The 18,812-nt window shown below is 34.1% G+C and overlaps 1 long non-coding RNA gene across 2 annotated transcripts; it reads right to left on the bottom strand.

The window, feature by feature from the left end:
- Positions 1–11,369: 11,369 nt before the first annotated feature.
- On the bottom strand, positions 11,370–12,873 carry LOC139864835 (uncharacterized). Of its 2 annotated transcripts, XR_011764506.1 has the most exons (4): positions 12,764–12,873; positions 12,263–12,334; positions 11,690–12,060; positions 11,370–11,567 (listed from the first exon to the last, which is right to left on the bottom strand). It is a non-coding gene; the product is annotated as an uncharacterized lncRNA (long non-coding RNA). The 2 variants fall into 2 exon arrangements; XR_011764505.1 differs by having other exon boundaries at positions 12,263–12,861.
- Between the last annotated feature and the right edge of the window lie 5,939 nt (positions 12,874–18,812).

Here is an 18,812-nt window from a genome sequence, read left to right as displayed (position 1 = left end):
AGAATTATTTAAATATTATATTATATTTATGTGCATAGTTGACTTGTAATTTTTAGTCCGTTGCGTCGAGCGTTGAGAGTTGACTCTGGTCCCGGTTCCGAATTTTCGAACGTCCTTGCGTATAATTTAATATCTTGTACTTTGCGTTTCGCGTCTTGTACTCTTGTAATTTTGAGACGTTTCTCATCAATAATTTGAACCTCTTTGATTGTACTTTGTACTTTTGAGCTTTTTGGTCGTTTGCGTCTTCAATTCGTCGAATCTGTCTTTTGTCTTCACCTTTTATTATTTAAACGAATATCACTTGTAAATAGAACAATTGCAACTAAAAGCTTGTCTTTCTTGAGGAATAATGCTATGAAATATATGTTCGTTTTTAGCATTAACAAATATTCCCACACTTGAGCGTTGCTTGTCCTCAAGCAATATAGTCTTGAAATACTAGAATCACTTCTTTATGCTTCACACTTTGTACATCAGTGATTTCTTTACGGCGGTATAAACAATGGTAGTAACGATGTGGTTTACAGTCCCACATGACTATAAAATTTAGATCCATTAAGGAAATTGGATCTTTATGAAAACATTTGATCTTTTTGAAAACTCAATATAGTTTTTACCCTTGATAAGTTTTCCGGAATAACCCTTCACCGGTGTTTGCAAAATATTTTTGTGGGTTTGGTGGGTTTCAGATTTGAAAATTTTAGCTCAAAACTTGCGGTTTTGTGTCACCCACTTGCTAACTTTGTATTAGGAAAGCAACACGTCCAGTATACTTGCTCCGAATATTACCTTTCAGTAAACTACCGTCCGTTTATAAAGGAAAGCGTTGAACAAGCAACTGTTAAGGCAATGTCCCCTGACATGCTTTTAATTATGGTCTTATAACGTGTTGGATGCAATTACTATCCTTTGTAGGAGCAATAGTAAAGCTCACCCTTATAATTTTTCGGTCTGGCACAAGGTCCTGTCTTTGACCATGCTATGCAACCACCGTTCTTACGGTTGACACCCGATTTGGTTCAGGTGACCTAATGAATTCCAGGTGAATTCCTAGGATTTTACGTTCAATGGTAATGAACGCATTGAAAAATGGGTTTTTAGAAAACAAATCGGTTTGTAATTTTGATCAAAATATTTTCTCGTTCAAGCTCGAGTTTAGATATCATTGAATTCCATGAGTTTGTAATTCTCAATCTTTAAGGTCAATCTCTAGGATTGAGTAATATCAGGCTTAAAAGCTGATTTTTGATCTTTTAAGGAGATTATCCTTTCTGGGGGTCTGATTCATTAGTCTTATCAAGCTAATTTGCACGGTGCCCCCCCATTGCACGAGATAAATCCTTCTCATGGTTAGGATAAATCTGACCACTTGGCGACCCTGTTTTATGCTGAGGTCCGTGGATTTCCTGCTGATTTTAGAGATGACTTTTCTAGATTTTTCATCAACCTATAGCTGGTCTGGACGACAACTTCATGACCTAAATCAAGAAGCGCGTTTCTTTTTCGAAAGACTTTACTTCCTTTTAACGATGGAATTGATTCATCGTGTAGATCCATCTCTTCTTTTCTTTCATCGGGTAAAACAGTTTAGTTTAGTTCAAAGCAAAAGTATCTTCAATTATTTGTTACAGAAATATGTGACATATGTTTAAGATAACTTGGTAATTTTTCCCACACTTGGCTTTTATTTTCCTTTTTATTGTCCTCTATTCCATTTTAAATTAATTTTAACATTTTGGTTTGTTTCTCAATTTATGTCCTTTCCGAGGTAACAATAATTTCGGTGTTAACACCTAGTTTTATCGTTCATAAATATGTATAAACATGATTTTGAGTTCATTTAATTGAAAATTTTGAAAATTTTTACTAGAATTGGGTAGTCAGTATATAAGACTAGGGCTGTTCTTTATTATCAAAGAGCACTAGATTCTAATACAACTACTACTTTACTAGTATTTCTAATGGTAACCAAGTGTATAAAGTAAAAATTTTAAAATCCGAAAGAATTTAACCCCTTCCCACACTTAAGATCTTGCAATGCCCTCATTTGCAAGAAATCAGTAACAATTTAAATTATTGAGGGTGATTAGCGTAAAAATGATTAAATTTTACCAAAGTTTCCAAACATATTGGCGTTTGTTTGCTGAATGATAAATGGTGCATATCATTTGTTCATTCCTTCTTGTTGTTACATCACATTTGTTTTTCGTTTTGTCGTCAAAACTAGCTTTTGCTGAACTTAATGCCAGTCTTTGAAAATGTGCTATTTTACCCTGTTTTGTACAATCGACAATATACATACATACAAATATAAACATGCATGGCAATTTGAAATGGGACTTAATATCCCACTTTCAAATCCTAAATGTGAAATATTAGTACACAATAATAATAAAAATGATAAAGATTACATAAGTATATTTAATAACATAAGTTTAAACATGAATAAGTAAAAAGATAAAAACATATAAATCATATAAATAACCAAATGGAACCAAATCAGTCTGGATAGGGGTTCCAGTTCATCTCATCAGGTGGGTTCCATTGTTGGTTATAGGTGTTCTGATAGGCTTGGTTATAGTCATACCGGTTAAAGGGTGGTCGGATATCGGGGCTGTGTGGCGGAAAATGAGCAGGTCGAGTAGGTACATAGTTATTTGGTACCTGATATGATAGCTGGCTCATGATTTGGTGCTGATGAACTAACCAGCTATCGTGTTGGCGTCGCCTATAATCCTCGTATACTCGCTCGGAGTTCCACAGCTCATACAAACTATGTCTGGCCGCGTTCGTCATTGCTTCCTCATCTATACGAACGTGGACGTCAAGAATAGCATCTCGAAAGACATCCCTAATGTCTTCCGCCTCCTCCATTTCCTCGTCTGAGCCTCTCTCTACCTGAGGATGAGATCCCTCATAGGGTACTGCCTGGTTACGTCTACTTTTCAATACTTTAGCACCCACATAAACTTTCAATCCTAAGGGCTCAAACTGTTCTCTACAAAGCTGTAATGGACCCCTTGGTTCCTATCAACACCTAAATACTCTCCAATGAGAGTAACAAAAATACCTCCTCCTATTATACTCCCGTCCTGCATTCCCTCTACCATTTTAGATAAATAAAAAGCAACACAGTAAGGGATATTGACAAAGCTTCTAGGATCCCGAATACACTTTAGGTAGAATAAATCATGTAAGGTAATTTTTTCTTTATTATGACCTCTCTGTGTAATCGAGTTAGCCAAAAATCTATGAATAATACGAAGCTCGGCTCTGTCAATATGTGTATAGGAGTGTCCTCCTGCTCGTGTAAAAACATCAAAATGTGACATACGCCTCCAAATGGCGTCAGCGTCAAAGTTGCTATCTACCCTTTCACCATAATGAATCAAGTTTGTACAATCGGGTAGTAGCAACTCACCAGGAGTATATATCTGTAAAGCCCTGGCCATTTTCCAGCATGGACATTCTGTACATCCTACCGCCAAGGATAAACCTAAGAAATCTTCTATCATCTATTCTAACTATATTTGTATCAAGTGATACAGTACTCATCAACTCAACACACCATTCTTTATATACAGGTCTACGAATGGTGAAAAGACGTTCCCAATCTGTAAAAGAAGAACTGCCATACCTTTGAACTAAAAGCTGTCTAACACGGTCAGCTAGATGGACTGTTTCCAAAGGAACCCAATCGATTACCCTTGGCACATCTACATTTTTTGTTACCAATTTGAATTTGTTCCTTTGATATGTCTCGTAATCTCTCCATCTCCTATCAAATAAATACCCGGCAGCGGCGCCAAAAATACTTGATGTTATGCGAGGTGTATATAAAATAGCTTTATTTTTACAACGAAATACTATTAAATACGATACAATTTTACACAAGATATTTATTTATTTAGAGAATGGATATACTTAAACCTTGCTACAACAATTATAGGCAGTGTGCCTAATCGTACAGTAGTGTAGTTTTTAGTAAGTCCGGTTCGTTCCACAGGGAAAAAAAATCTTTAAACAAAGCTTAACGCTATATTAGTTTAATTTATAAAAATACAAATATATATAAAAGTAATATTATTATTATAAAGGGGGGGTTTTTACCGTTTAATGACCGGTTTGTCGATTTTAAAACTTTAGTCGCAGTTAAAACCTAATGTAAAATATTAAATAAATAAAAGACTTAATTTAAAGCGTAAAGTAAATAATGATAAAGAAATTACGATAAATGAAAGTGCGATAAAATAAAAGTGCGATAATTAAAAAGTACGATAATTAAAAGTGCAATTAAATACAATAACAATAAATAAAAGTGCGATAATTAGAACTGTAATTAAATATAAAACAAAGGAAATTAAATATGAAATAAAAGAATTATGCTTATTTAAACTTCCGTAATCATGATGTTTGACGTGTTGATTTTAGTTTTATGCCCATGGGTTAATTGTCCTTTGTCCTGGATTATTTAATATGTCCGTCTGATTTTTGTCCATAATAGTCCATCAGTCATAAATATAAAGTGCGAGTGTCCTCGTCAAATTATCCTTATACCCGAAGTTAAATATTCCAACTAATTGGGGACTTAAATTGTAACAAGATTTTAATACTTTGTTTAATAATTACACCAGGTTATCGACTGCGTGTAACCCAAGATTTTAATACTTTGTTAACAATTATGCCAAGTGTCCTTGTACATAATTTCACCCCTGTTTTAATAATTCTAGTGGCTATTAATCCATTCCCGTGTCCGGTTAAATGAACGATTATTCGTACATATAAATACCCCCCCCCCCCAATCGTGTCCGATCGAGTGTATATGGTTATTTATAGGGACGTCCAATTGTAAATCTTTATATTAAAATTAATAAATTATCATTTAGTTAAACAAATATAAAGCCCATTAATAGCCCATAGTCTAATTTCCACAAGTGTCGTTCTTTTGTCCAAACCCCAATTATGGTACAAAGCTCAATTACCCAATTTTAGTAATTAGCCCAACATCATGATTACTTCGTTTTAAATAAGCATAATAATAACTTAGCTACGAGACATTAAATTAAAAAGGTTGAACATAACTTACAATGATTAAAAATAGCGTAGCGTTACACGGACAGAATTTCGACTTACACCCTTACAACATTCGCTAACATACCCTTATTATTAGAAATTAAAATTAAAATTAAAATTAAAATATAAATATATATATATAATTTACGTATGATGAAGAAGGAAAAAAGATGTGTTTTGATGTTCACCAAGCTGCGAATTTTATAGGCATGTGGGCTGGAAAAGTGGCTCATGCGATCGCATGAGCTTTACCCTTCAAGGTCATGCGATCGCATGACCAGCTGGAGAGGCTCACATGCCTTTGTTTTTTCTGCCGACGGTTTTTAATAATATAATATATAATATATAAATAATTATAAGAATTATTTAAAAATTATATTATATTTATGTGCATAGTTGACTTATAATTTTTAGTCCGTTGCGTCGAGCGTTGAGAGTTGACTCTGGTCCCGGTTCCGAATTTTCGAACGTCCTTGCGTATAATTTAATATCTTGTACTTTGCGTTTCGCGTCTTGTACTCTTGTAATTTTGAGACGTTTCTCATCAATAATTTGAACCTCTTTGATTGTACTTTGTACTTTTGAGCTTTTTGGTCGTTTGCGTCTTCAATTCGTCGAATCTGTCTTTTGTCTTCACCTTTTATTATTTAAACGAATATCACTTGTAAATAGAACAATTGCAACTAAAAGCTTGTCTTTCTTGAGGAATAATGCTATGAAATATATGTTCGTTTTTAGCATTATCAGTGATAACGGTGGATAATTCATGTCAAATGATTTCTTTACTTATTGCAAAGCTAATCGTATTTCTCGCCAAATGACTTGTCCGGACACCCCTCAACAAAATGGTGTTGCGGAAAGAAAGATTGCTTACCTTGTTTCAATATGCTTATCTTGGTTACACGACAAAGGGTTGCCTAGGGAGCTATGGGCGGAATCACTTCAATGTGCTTGTCATGTGTCTAATCGGTTACCATCTTGGCCAGATACACAAAAATCATCTTTTGAGCTAGCTTATGGTCAAAAGCCAAATGTAAGCTATTTTAGGGTGTTTGGTTCTATTTGTTATGTTCATGTTCCTAAAGCTATCCGAACCAAACTTGACCCAAAAGCTCGAAAGTGTATTTTTGTTGGTTATGATTCTCACAGGAAAGGTTGGAGGTGTATGGATCAAGAAACAAAGAAGTTTACCACTTCAAGAGATGTAGTATTTGATGAAGTGTCTTCTCAAGTTTCTGAATCAAGCAAAAATGGTGAAGAAAATAGAGATTACAAATTTATGTTTCCTAGTATTGATACTCAAGAAGAAAGTGATAATGATGGTGGTTCTCAAACTCAAGAAGAGGCACCTAGTGAAGAAGTACCAACTCAAGTTAGAAAGTCAACAAGAGAAAAGAGACAACCAAAACATCTAAGTGACTATGAGGTGAACACAGTCACAACTTGTTTCTTTTCAGGTGGCTTAACCGAAGAACCAACATGTTATGAGGAAGCTAAAGATTCTCCGGATTGGAGAAAAGCAATGCAAGAGGAGATTGATGCATTGGAAAAGAATGAAACTTGGGAGCTTGTCAAGAAACTGGAAGCATGTAAACCGGTTACTTGCAAATGGGTCTACCGTTTTAAGAAGAACTCGAATGGAACCATTAATAAGTTCAAGGCTCGGTTGGTGGCTCGTGGCTTTTGTCAAAGTTATGGGCTTGATTATGAGGAAACTTTTAGCCCCGTGGCTAAAATGGTAACGGTGAGAACAATAATCTCACTAGCGGCTTACAAAGGGTGGAAATTGTGGCAACTTGATGTGAAGAATGATTTTCTCTATGGAGAGCTTGATCGTGAGGTGTTCATGGAACAACCTATTGGGTTCATTTCAAATCAATTTCCAGAAGATGTGTGCCGGTTGAAGAAAGCTCTTTATGGCTTGAAACAAGCTCCGAGAGCTTGGTATGGTAAGGTTGCACAATACCTTATCTTTTGTGGTTTTAAGATTTCTGATGCGGATTCTAGTTTGTTTGTAAAGAAAGAATCAGGTTTCTATGTTTTGGTGTTATTATATGTTGATGACATGATTATCACCGGAGGAAACGAGCCAGAAATCTCTCGTTTAAGTGATGATCTTTCGGTTCGTTTTGAAATGAAGAATCTGGGGGAGATTGGATGTTTTCTTGGCTTGGAAGTTGATAAATTAGAAAATGGGTACTTTATCTCTCAAAGGGGTTATGCAAGAAGTCTCTTGGAACGTTTCAATATGGGGGGGTCAAAGCCTATGACTACTCCAATGGAACCAAACCTCAAAATGAAGAAAGATCAAGGAAAAGAGCTCAAGGATGTGAAGTTGTTCCGACAAATGATTGGAAGTTTGATCTATCTAACCATCACAATGCCGGAAATTGCTTACTCGGTTGGCATTGTTTCACAATTTATGCAATGTCCAACTAATGTTCATCTTGATGCAGCAAAAAGGATCCTTCGTTATGTGAAAGGATCAATAGGTCATGGCTTGTGGTATAAGAAGTGTGATAATGTTTTCTTAAATGGTTTCGTGGATGCAGATTGGATGGGAGACGCAAATGATCAGCATTCAACTTCGGGTTACTGTTTTAACATAGGTTCCGCGGTTATTTCATGGTGTAGCAAGAAGCAAGATGTTGTTGTTTTGTCTAGCACGGAAGCGGAATACATAGCTGCAACAATGGCGGCTCAAGAATGTACTTGGTTAAGAAGATTGATTGGTGACATACTTGAAAAAGTAGATTATGTTGTCAAACTGAGATGTGACAACGAAAGTGCAATCAAGCTTGCTTCGAATCCAGTTTTTCATGCTCGTACTAAGCATATTGAAATGAGATATCATTTTATTAGTGAAAAGGTTCTAAGCGGGGAAATCGAGCTAGGAAATGTAAGGACAAATGCTCAAGTGGCGGATATCTTTACTAAAGCTCTAATGAAGGCCAAGTTCATAGAATTTCGAGAGGCGTTAGGGATTGTTGATCGGGAGTTTGCACCAAGGGGGAGTGTCAAAATATTGGTGCAAACAAAATTTGAAAATAAAAGTGCCACTAAAAGTGAGTTAAAGCGTTGCACGAATTTTGCAGATTTCGGTATGCGTGAAACACACAAATGCGGCGCATCTCTTCATTGATGCGGCGCATCCATACACCAAGATGTCCCGAATGTTTTAGATGCGGAGTTTCACTTGAATGCTGCGCGTCAGAAGGAGAGGATGCGGCGCATCCTCTATAGATGCGGCGCATCTGTTGCTGTATCAAGTTGGTCACTCACCAACTATCCCACTCCGGATTTTATTGCTTTACTCTCTATTTTCTTGTTTGATGGGCATCTTGTCTCCATGTTTTATGGCTTTAATAAGTGTAGTAGGTGTGTGTTAATCATGTTGTTTCTACTTTGAATTAGTATTTAAAGGAGTGATTGTAAGCATTTGAATTCATTCCAAACACTTCAAGTTTCTTTCTCATGTTCATATTGTTTCTACTTCTTTCATTTACAGCAAATAATCTAGTTGTCATATTTACGCCATGTTTTTACATTCTTTGGACATAATTTTTGTGTTTCCGGTTCTCAAAAAATTACGCCCCCCTCAATCATGATTTCTAGCTTCACCCCTGCTTTTATCAAACTCATAAATCATGTAATAAGTCATACTGTAATACACAATACCTTAGTCATCATACTATATTTGAAGTATGTTTGATAACTATTACTAATTAATTAAACAAATAGAGTTTTATAATAACTTACTGCTACATTATGATGACAGAGCAAGTCATGAAATAAAAAGTGTCATAACCGATGATCAGTTTTTTGGTTGCTTGCTTATTTTTTGTTTTTTTAGTTTGTGTCGTGATCTTTTTGTTGTGGTATGTTTTGATTTGGAGGTTTAGTTTTGTAGGCGTCGAGATGTTTATATCTCATTGTGTTGTTTAGATTCAGTTTGTGCGGATCGTTTTTTTAAAAAGGATCGGAATTAGTTAGATTCAATCTTTAAAATTTTTACAGTCCTCGAGACTCGCTTTATCGGTTGTAAATCTTGCTATCCTTTTTCATCTTTCGATGAAATGAAGTTATTTATAAAGTTCGCATTACTTATGACAAAAATGGGTGTAAAAAAAATTTAAATTTGTCATAACAAAAAGAAAAAATCGTCAAGTAATATGCAATTCTACAAATGAAAATATATTTACTTCATGTGATAACAGAAGTACTACGTAACATTATCATAATTCATTGCACTTTGTGCGTTTCACAGCTTCACATTCAAATTGCGGGTGAGTATTAGATAATACACAGTACTAGGTTAGTTGACCTAGACCCAATTGTGAGCTTAAAGTCCATTGTGATTGCTTAAAGATTGCTTAATACAGTACGGAGTAATATTTTCCATCTACAAGTTTTAGTTACTCCGTATTTAATATGTATGGTATAATAACTCAAGGACCCCAACTTATATGATACTTTATACATAAAAAGTTAATAATCATCCCATATTCAAGTTATATGCTTTTAAACTCCTTTTAAAATGGATGAGCCTCACGTTAAAGCATAGAAATGTAAGGAGAATCTTTTATTCACGAATTAACCTAACATAAGAAACAAATGCAATTAATGATAATACTAAGAAAGTAAGAAAATGAAAAAGATTTGAGAATGGTCGGTTTGTCTTGTTTCAACTTAAAGTAAATGATAATTACATCTCCAATTGGACCACATGTGATGAAGACCGACTTTTATAATGTATTTTCCATAATACATCGAATTCCAGCAAACAAAATTCTAAAATAAATATACTAAAAGTACTTTGTGTGCAGCAAAATGCAAATTAAAAGTTATGGATAAGTAGCAAAGTGTTCTATGGATACTAGGTACCGTTTTGCTCACGGAATGCAATGATATTCCGGTGGAATTGGGAGTGAATTTAGACACCCGGCGGAATTGGGAGTGAATTTAGACACGACACGTGTCTAAATTCACTCCAAATTCCGCCAGAATCCCAATAAATTCCGTGAGCCAAACGGCCCCTTAAGATGAATTTTCAATCAAAAGATTGCGGATTTAAGTCTCCGAATTGAACAAAAGCGCGCGCGCGCACACACACACATATTGGTAGGATCAAGAGGGAAGTAATATATAACAATTAGAAAACTAGGTAACATGTTTACTTCTAAGGACTTGCTGTTAATCTTGTCATGTTAATTTGCTGCTTAAGACTTGGCCTTCTAATTTGTCATAGTATATTTTTCGCTGCGAGAATCTTACTTAAATAGAACCAGGCCAGAAATCAAGATTCGTGCAAACTAGGTAACATGAAAGCACCTCATAACACATAAGTGGGTGGTTCTTCTTGTTGTCTAGAAACATCCCCATAGACGGGCCGTCCAAACTAAAGCAAAAAGAGGTTGAGGTGTAAGAGATAAAGATAGCAAAATGGCGCGAGATATTATAGATCAGATAAGCCTAGAGAGTGGCAACTTCAACATATTTACTTGACACCAGGACAAGGTCGATTTCAATCAAAATCTATTAACAATCGGTCAGAGCGGAAGGTTTCAAGTTGAACGGATTAGATGAGTTAAGGTTATCTAAAGTGTATTCACAAGCTTATAAACTTTAAACCATTGTACCTTAAAAAAATAAAAAAAAATAAAAAAAAATAAAAAAATAAAATAAATTATAATTATTATAATTATAATAATAATAATAATAATAATAAAATCTTATTACATTATACACATACATACTATCCATGATTGCCCATGAATGTGTAATGCCAGTAATGCCCAAGATCCATAGTAACTTACTGGCGTCATGCCACCATTAGCTATTTGGTCCTTTTGTATTATTTTTTGGAAAAGTTTTCTTTTTTAATTTTTCTTCCCAACCCATTATTTGACCCAACGAAGTGGGCCACGCCTATTTCTAGTTATCCAATAAAATGGATAGATTTTATAATGGATAGATTTTATAATTATTTAAGGAACCCGGTCCAAATTATTTTCACCCACACTTACAGATAACTTGTGTTGACCCATTACCAGCCCGTTTTACTACGGCCAATAGGACCCTAATATTAAGATAACTACCTTATCAACAGGCGGCTTGCCCCGACCTCCAGGGTGATAACCAAAGCTAGCCCCAACTGGAATACGAAGGCGGAGGACCATATCTCTACAAGTTATAGTTTTAATACATCATACTAAAAACTTCAAAGAAACAATAGATAGGTAATAGAACACGCTTGTCGCCCTTTTAAAGGCCTTTCTAGAAAGAAAACTATATGTAAGAAAATCGTATAACTACGTATATGGCAAGTTCCACCCAAATTAATCTGAAAAAACTACGATATGGTCAATATAATGGGGCTTGTTACCTCAAACTCTTTTTCTTTGTGATAAAGATCAACATGTGATGTAAGTTTTTGTTTAGTATGATCTTTGGAGAAAAAAAAAAAAAAAAAAAAAAGCGTCATGGAGTACCTGCACAATCAATTCTACGATTAACGACAAATATGCAATAGTTACCATTAAAGAAAATAAATAAAAATGCATATATTCGCCATAACATAGAAGTAAATGCTACTTTAATCATGTAATCAGACCTGATAATCAATATCCATCTTCCCCATTGTTGGCGCTGTTTCTATTCAAGCTTCCTATTATCCTCCTCAATATAGCCTGCTTGCAAAAAGCAGTGAGAAAAAAGTTCTAGCGAGGAAGTTAAAGGTCCACAAAAAACAGAGATTTTAGAATTAGAATATTAATTAGCGACGTGACTTCCTTCAATCACAAGATTCACTTATTCATTGTTATATCATTTATGTCTAAAATTGACTAAATAGTTTAAGAAAAATTAACATTCGTGTAGACTGGATAACCATTCGAATGGAGACACAAAATGTCCGTTGCACCTTGTTTGTGATGTTGAAGGAGAGGAGAACTTATGAAGTGAAACCAAAGAGACAGTTTTTCCCTATCTTGCATGTTCAAAAGTGTAAAAAAAATGAAAGTTAAGTATAGACTTGCAATTTCCCAAAATAAAGAAGTAAATTTGCCAGTTCAGAAACTACTATAGTACAATGTTTCTTGATTTAATATGAAAAATTGTATCATTCAACATGGCAAATGAATTTCATTCCAACATCAATTCAAACATTTGAAAACTAAGAACCAACCTGTCTAATTTTCTCAATCCCAGTGGCCGCAATAAAGTCCGAATGTTGAAATGGCTGTTTCTCGATACCCCGCTTCCCCAGCCATACAAGTTCATAACAAGATGAGATCCAAATTCATCATCGTATAATTAATTAGACGATCCTATACTTTGACGAAGACTGATATACTATGGAAGTTAACGACACTTCTATAAAGTAGAAACACAAACAAACTAGTGTTTGTCCGTGCAACATATGTATAAAAGCTTGTGCACTATGCATAATTATATAGTCCCAACCGTGTGGTGTGAAAAATACATTATCCAGAGCATTATTATTAATTATTTCAAATTTCAATTAAGGTATCATGCAAGTATCAACCCTTAGCACATATATTTAAAAGAATCGATTTATAGTTCCATTCATAAAAAGCACCTACATGTTCTTCTCAACACGACATATACAATCGTAACAGTAACTTATATTCTACTCAATATATATGATTCTAATTCGGTGACTCACTTGTAGAAATTTTCTTTTCTGGCACCAATGTCTCGGCACTGGAACACTATTGCGATATGATTTGAGGAAAACTGTCAACTTAGGATCAGTTGAGGTAGCATCCCACACCTGAAACACATGCAAACAATAAATGATAATAAAGACGCAAATAACAACAATGATATAACATTGGAAACAAAGTAATAAGCACTGAAAATAACAGCAAATGATCACTGTTAGCAAATCAGACATGACCTTGAATTTAACACGTGAGATGAACTAATTACATCAGCCATATATGAGACGTTAGAGGTCCATTTAAGTTTTAAAAACCCTTAACAGCATTTTATGCCAAAAAAAAGGAGGAACAAAACAACAATATTAGTTAGGGGATGATGTTTCAGGGTGAACAGGGCCTGAAATTTTAGAGTGCCAAAGAAACAAAGTCTACCAAAGGTAAAGAGAATCACAAACAAACAAACATAAACTAACAGAAAAGGGCAACGAATTAAAGAGTCACCTCAGGCCTTGAACTAATCAGCTTAAATTAATTAATATTCATCCGACGCTGTAACTAAAATAGAATGTCCAAGCCATAAATGTCCCCATTACCTCAGAAGCAGCAGCAGATTCCATAAATGTGAATTTCTCATAAACTTTTAATGAACTCGACATCCAAATCACCATATAGTTCTGCCTTTTCAGAATTTCAGGGATATAATCAATTTGAACTTGCGGATAACCTAAATTTCAAAAGACGATTAATACAACTGATGATTAGATAAAGAGCACAGGTTCATAATTACGCTCAATAGTAGACTATACATATACATAAAACATGGAGCAACGGAATAAAGTCACAATCGAACATGTAATCGTAATAAAACAATCGGAACAAGTGTTGTAATACAAATTAGGAAATAGTTGTACCCTCTGAGGATCAGAGTTCTATTTAGCGCTATCGTCACCATCAGTGATAGCGGAGAACGACGGTGGAATGCGGAGGTTGGGGGTAATTACGTTTTCCTTCAATATACGGATATCTTATTGGGCTTTTAGCGCGATAATTAGTTAGGCCATTAGTTGATTTGGGTTAAATGAAAAAAGTGGATCTCACCCTACATAAATTAATTTTTATCTTATATACTAAAATTGGTCCAAAAACGCGCGTAAGCCATTAAAAATACTAGGTACTATCCACGTGTATCCAAACACATCCGCAACAACGTGTTTTTAATTATATAAATACATAACGCTATGTTAAATATGAATATGCAATCCGAAAATCCCTGCTACATCGCGCGGGTCGATCCAGCTCTAGTTATTAATTATTTTTAACGACTCTTGTTAACAAGCATATAACTACGGGGAAAATGACTTAGATACACTTTTTAAAAACTTTTGTGACAAAATGAACTTTTCTAAAACAATTTATCAATATACAACATTGGTTTGCCCATCTCGTTTCTACTTTGTCCGAACTATTTACTTATTTTTGTAGGAACGTTACATACCAACACAATTACGTTCATCAAATCCAAACAAGTCTGAACTTAAATGGGTGCGGACGCATATCCGCACATGCCTGAACCCAAACATGTTCGTATTTCACATAAGCTTCGATGATCGGAAAAAATTTTATGACTCAATGTAGCAATTCCGAACAAATTATGACATATTTTTGTGCAAATTCAAATTTCCAGTCTTTCTTGGTGGAACTCAAAAGTGTTTGGGTTCGGGTATTTGTGGATATGCACTCGCGCATATTTGATATCGGATGTGTTCGGATTCTGTGACTGGATACATAATTGTGTTAGTCGGTGATGTTGAAGGAAAAACATGTCATGAAGGGTCTCAAAGAATTAAAATGGAATCATGTGTGAAAGTATGGTGTATTTGTAAAGAAAAATATTAAAAAGTACTCCGTAAGTTTTTTTTTTTTTTTAAGTGTATTGAGATTATTCTCTTATAAATGTATTGTACATAGCGATTAATATTAACTTTTTGATGATGATTATCCATATGCACAAGATATTTAACAAGATATTTAAGCATCTTAACTACAATCTTAATGTTGTCATTAGAAAAATCAAATCTAATTATTAATTATTACACCCATCCATCTCAAAATAGTTGTATATTAATTTTATACTGAGTAGTTGATATCTACTTTCGATAATATACAATCAACTTTACTTTTTTTTTTTTTACTTATTACTCCGTATATTTTTTCTCAAAAGTTTATACCTGGAGTAAATAGTAAAAGTGACTTTTAAGTTTTAACTACTAAAATGAGAAATCATTATACATTATATAAAATTGTTTGTCAAAAACTTAATAAATTATTTAATTTGAGACGAATAGAGTATTTTGTTGGTTGAATGTTGGTTAATGCACTAAACGATAAACTTAAGTATGATTAACCAAAAGAATATGTTTTGATGATGACACATACATATGCATACGTGATGACTGACATCTTAACATAAAACACGCAAGATCACTAATCCATACTTTATCTTGCAAACGACCAAGTCAAACATAGGTTAAAGAATGAAATTATAAGTTCAGCTAAACACACATTCGAGGTACGGTCGACCGCATAGTCAACCGTGAAACCCTAAACTGAATTGCAACGCAGTTTTGTGAAAACAAGTTGCACGGTCGCCACCACGGTCAACCACAGTGCGACCGCAGTTTTCTCTGTTACCGTTTTTAACCAAATAAAGTTTGACTAGTTCCCGACATCTATTATTCATGAAACTTTTCTCAACATGCTTAGAATAGATGCCTTCTCCATACTCAATTGAGTTTTGGTCATAAAAACACTAATTGTGATTAATTACGCCTGACATCTTAATGACAAATTAACCAAGATTAAGGCATAACACATAAGTGTTAATCAACAACTTGTGATCCTAATTCTTATCTACATATTCTTAGTATGATCATCAAGTACCAACACACTTAAGCCAATGTCACTAGAACAATAATTACTGTTAGAAATGACTTAGTGATTAATTAAGGCTAAATGAGGAACGGTGCTCTCAAGGTTAACTAGTAATGACTTGTAATCTTAAAGCACACTTAGATACATTTTGGATGGTCACCAAGTCCCAACTAGAGATTGCTCTTCCCTTGTGCATGTGTTGGACATTAATGTGTGCTTACACACTAATCAAACAATATGTTATATTGCACTTAAACTTGTTAAAGCTTGAATTATAAGTTGTGCAAGTATCTATATGATTGATCCTAGAATAACTGTCTCTTGCTATGTGAGTATTACTTGCTACTTGCCAATATGATTTATACTCATAAACTTATCAACTTGATTAATATGTTTGCTATGTGCTCACTAGTTAGGATTCAAGTAACTAAACTACTCCAATAGATTAAGTGTAAAATGGTTCACAATGAAAGTATAGTCAATTGTCTATGTGGTCTAGTCTAAGTAACTAAGGGTGATTACTTAAGACTTAACTTTGATGTCTCTACATATTTCATGATTATCTTATAGAGACATTATTCAATTAATCTCTAAACTAAACTCAAAAAGAACATGACTTGTGATTAATTGAAACTAGGAAGTTAATGACATAGTGACTAGTCTTTAGAATTGAACCAAGGGCATTAAAGTGACTAACTAAGTCTTGACCAAACTGAGATTTCCCAAAATATCAATCAAGACACTTCTCCAAGAATGTTGGGTTTGCCACTTTTGGAATGATTAGTCACTTTCATGCATTAAGACAAAATCTCACACATTTAATGCATATAGCACTTGTATAGGATGTTTGGTTTCTTTTGCAGGTGCTAGAAGGAGTAAAGGTGTCAAAATGTGGTGTTCAAATTTGAGTCAAACGGCTATACAACGGATACCAAATTTGGACTGGAGCACGCACGGTCACACCACGGTCGACCGTGAAGACAACCGTGTGTCAACGGCTACTTTTTGAATCCCACTATAAAAGGCAAACGTTTAAGAGCATTTGAAGCTGACCCTCTTGCATATTTCAAAGGCTTATTTCCAGTGATCACAAGTGCATCAATTACTACTCAAATGTGATCAAGCAAGAGAAGATTCTATGATCTCATAGATATAGAATTGGGTTGTTGTAAACTTACTAATCAAAATCATTTATCTTATGAGTTTGCTTAATGTAATGTATGTCCTAGAATTGTCTTAGGATCATCATTGCAAAGTGTATAAGTCTTGTAACTTTAATTAGTAGAAGCATAGGCTAGCTTAGTGATCTGCTTCCTTAAAGGGACTTAGGAAGTTGATTAATCTTATTAGGAGGTTAATACTTGTCCAAGGTGAAGACAAGTTGATCTAGGTTGGAGTTGATCTTTTAAAGGGATAGAAAGATTAAGTTTGTTATCTACCAAAGAAGTTGAAGACTTGTAAATCGGATCTCCACCGGGTTTGGAGAAAAGTGCTTAGTGAAGCAACAAATCCCGATTAGTGTAATCGGGGAGTGGATTAAGGTGGATTAGTTAACATCCACCAGAACCACTATAAATCCTTGTGTCTATGTTCTTTACATTACTTCATTTATCATTTTGAACATATATACAACACACATCAAGTTTGAGTTGAGTTGGTTGATCAAAAGTTAAATCGAATTTGGTGATCAATCGAAAAAGTGTTAAAAACGTATCAAGTAACTATTCACCCCCTATAGTTACTTACAATTGGTATCAGAGCGGTTGCTCAAATCATTGCTCTACAAACGTTTTTGAAAGTGTCAAAATTCGTTTTGTGCAAAAACTTGAGTCAACGATTCTCGGATCAACTCAAACTATGGGATACTTGGAAGAATTGGTGAAAGAAGCACCAATCTTTGATAAGATGAATATTGATGTGTGGAAATTAAGATTTGAGTCTTATCTCAAATCCAAGGATTACTACGTGTGAAGAATAATCAAAGTAGGAGACTTTGTACCACAAGCTAGTTCAAGACTAGTGAAGTCAACATTTCAAAACAATGATGTTTTGAAACAATTTGATGCAATTTCACTACTTCATGGAATTCTTCCTAGTGAAGAAAGATTAAAGATAATCTCATGTGAAAGTGCAAAAGAATGTTGGGATTCACTATGTTCTCAAGAAGATTTAAACTCTAGGAGTTTAAAGGGTAAAGGAATAGAGAAGGATTTGAAAAAGGTTGGTAATTCTCAAGCAAAAGGGTTGAATGGAAATGAAGACTTTTGCCTCATGAGCTCTTGGAATGATTTGGATCAAGATGGTCAAAGTGAAGAAGAGGTTGAATCTCCATTCAAAGAAGATGATGTCTCGAGCATGGATTGCAATGAGGTACATGTATTCTATCCTTCTAATTATGAAGAATTGTTAGATGATTACAAGACTATTAAATTTGTGTATGATAGTAGTCGTGACAAGGTAAAACTTTTGAAGAAAGAATTACACAAAGTTAGATAACTTAACAAAGTTTTAATTGATGAAAATAACACCTTGAAGAGAAAACTTGAAAGGATAACTATTTGTGATTCATCAAGAGGTAAATATGAAATGAATATATGTCACGACTCTAGCAAACACAAATTTTGTAATCAAAGTCCATTGTCTATTATTAGGAAAATTGAAAATATGGGAAAAATGGACCAAGTTAGCAATTCCATGGTAGGGATAAGTCAAGGATTGGGTAATCTTAAAATCAATCAAAATCAATGATCAAAATGCTAATGAGAATAACCTTCTCAAAAATACTTTGTATTAATGAAAGGTTTTTTCTTACAAATGCAAAATTGTTTTTGAAAAGTGATTTTAAAAGATTAGTGTAGAAAGCTTACTTGCCTTAGGATTGTGTGTTTATGTGAAAATATGTATTGCATGCTAAATACTATATTGATGCGTTTTGTGTATACTATGTGAATGATTGAATATGAATATATATATATATATATATATATATATATATATATATATATATATATATATATATATATATATATATATATATATATATATATATATATAGTATATTACGTGTCATTGATGATTAAACATCGGGAGGATGTAATCATTCAATATTAGGTAAAGAAA

This window comes from Rutidosis leptorrhynchoides, chromosome 8 (assembly GCF_046630445.1).
Source record: "Rutidosis leptorrhynchoides isolate AG116_Rl617_1_P2 chromosome 8, CSIRO_AGI_Rlap_v1, whole genome shotgun sequence".
NCBI lineage: Eukaryota > Viridiplantae > Streptophyta > Magnoliopsida > Asterales > Asteraceae > Rutidosis > Rutidosis leptorrhynchoides.
Note: the sequence above shows the minus strand (reverse complement) of the source record. Positions and strands in the feature narration are given on the sequence as shown.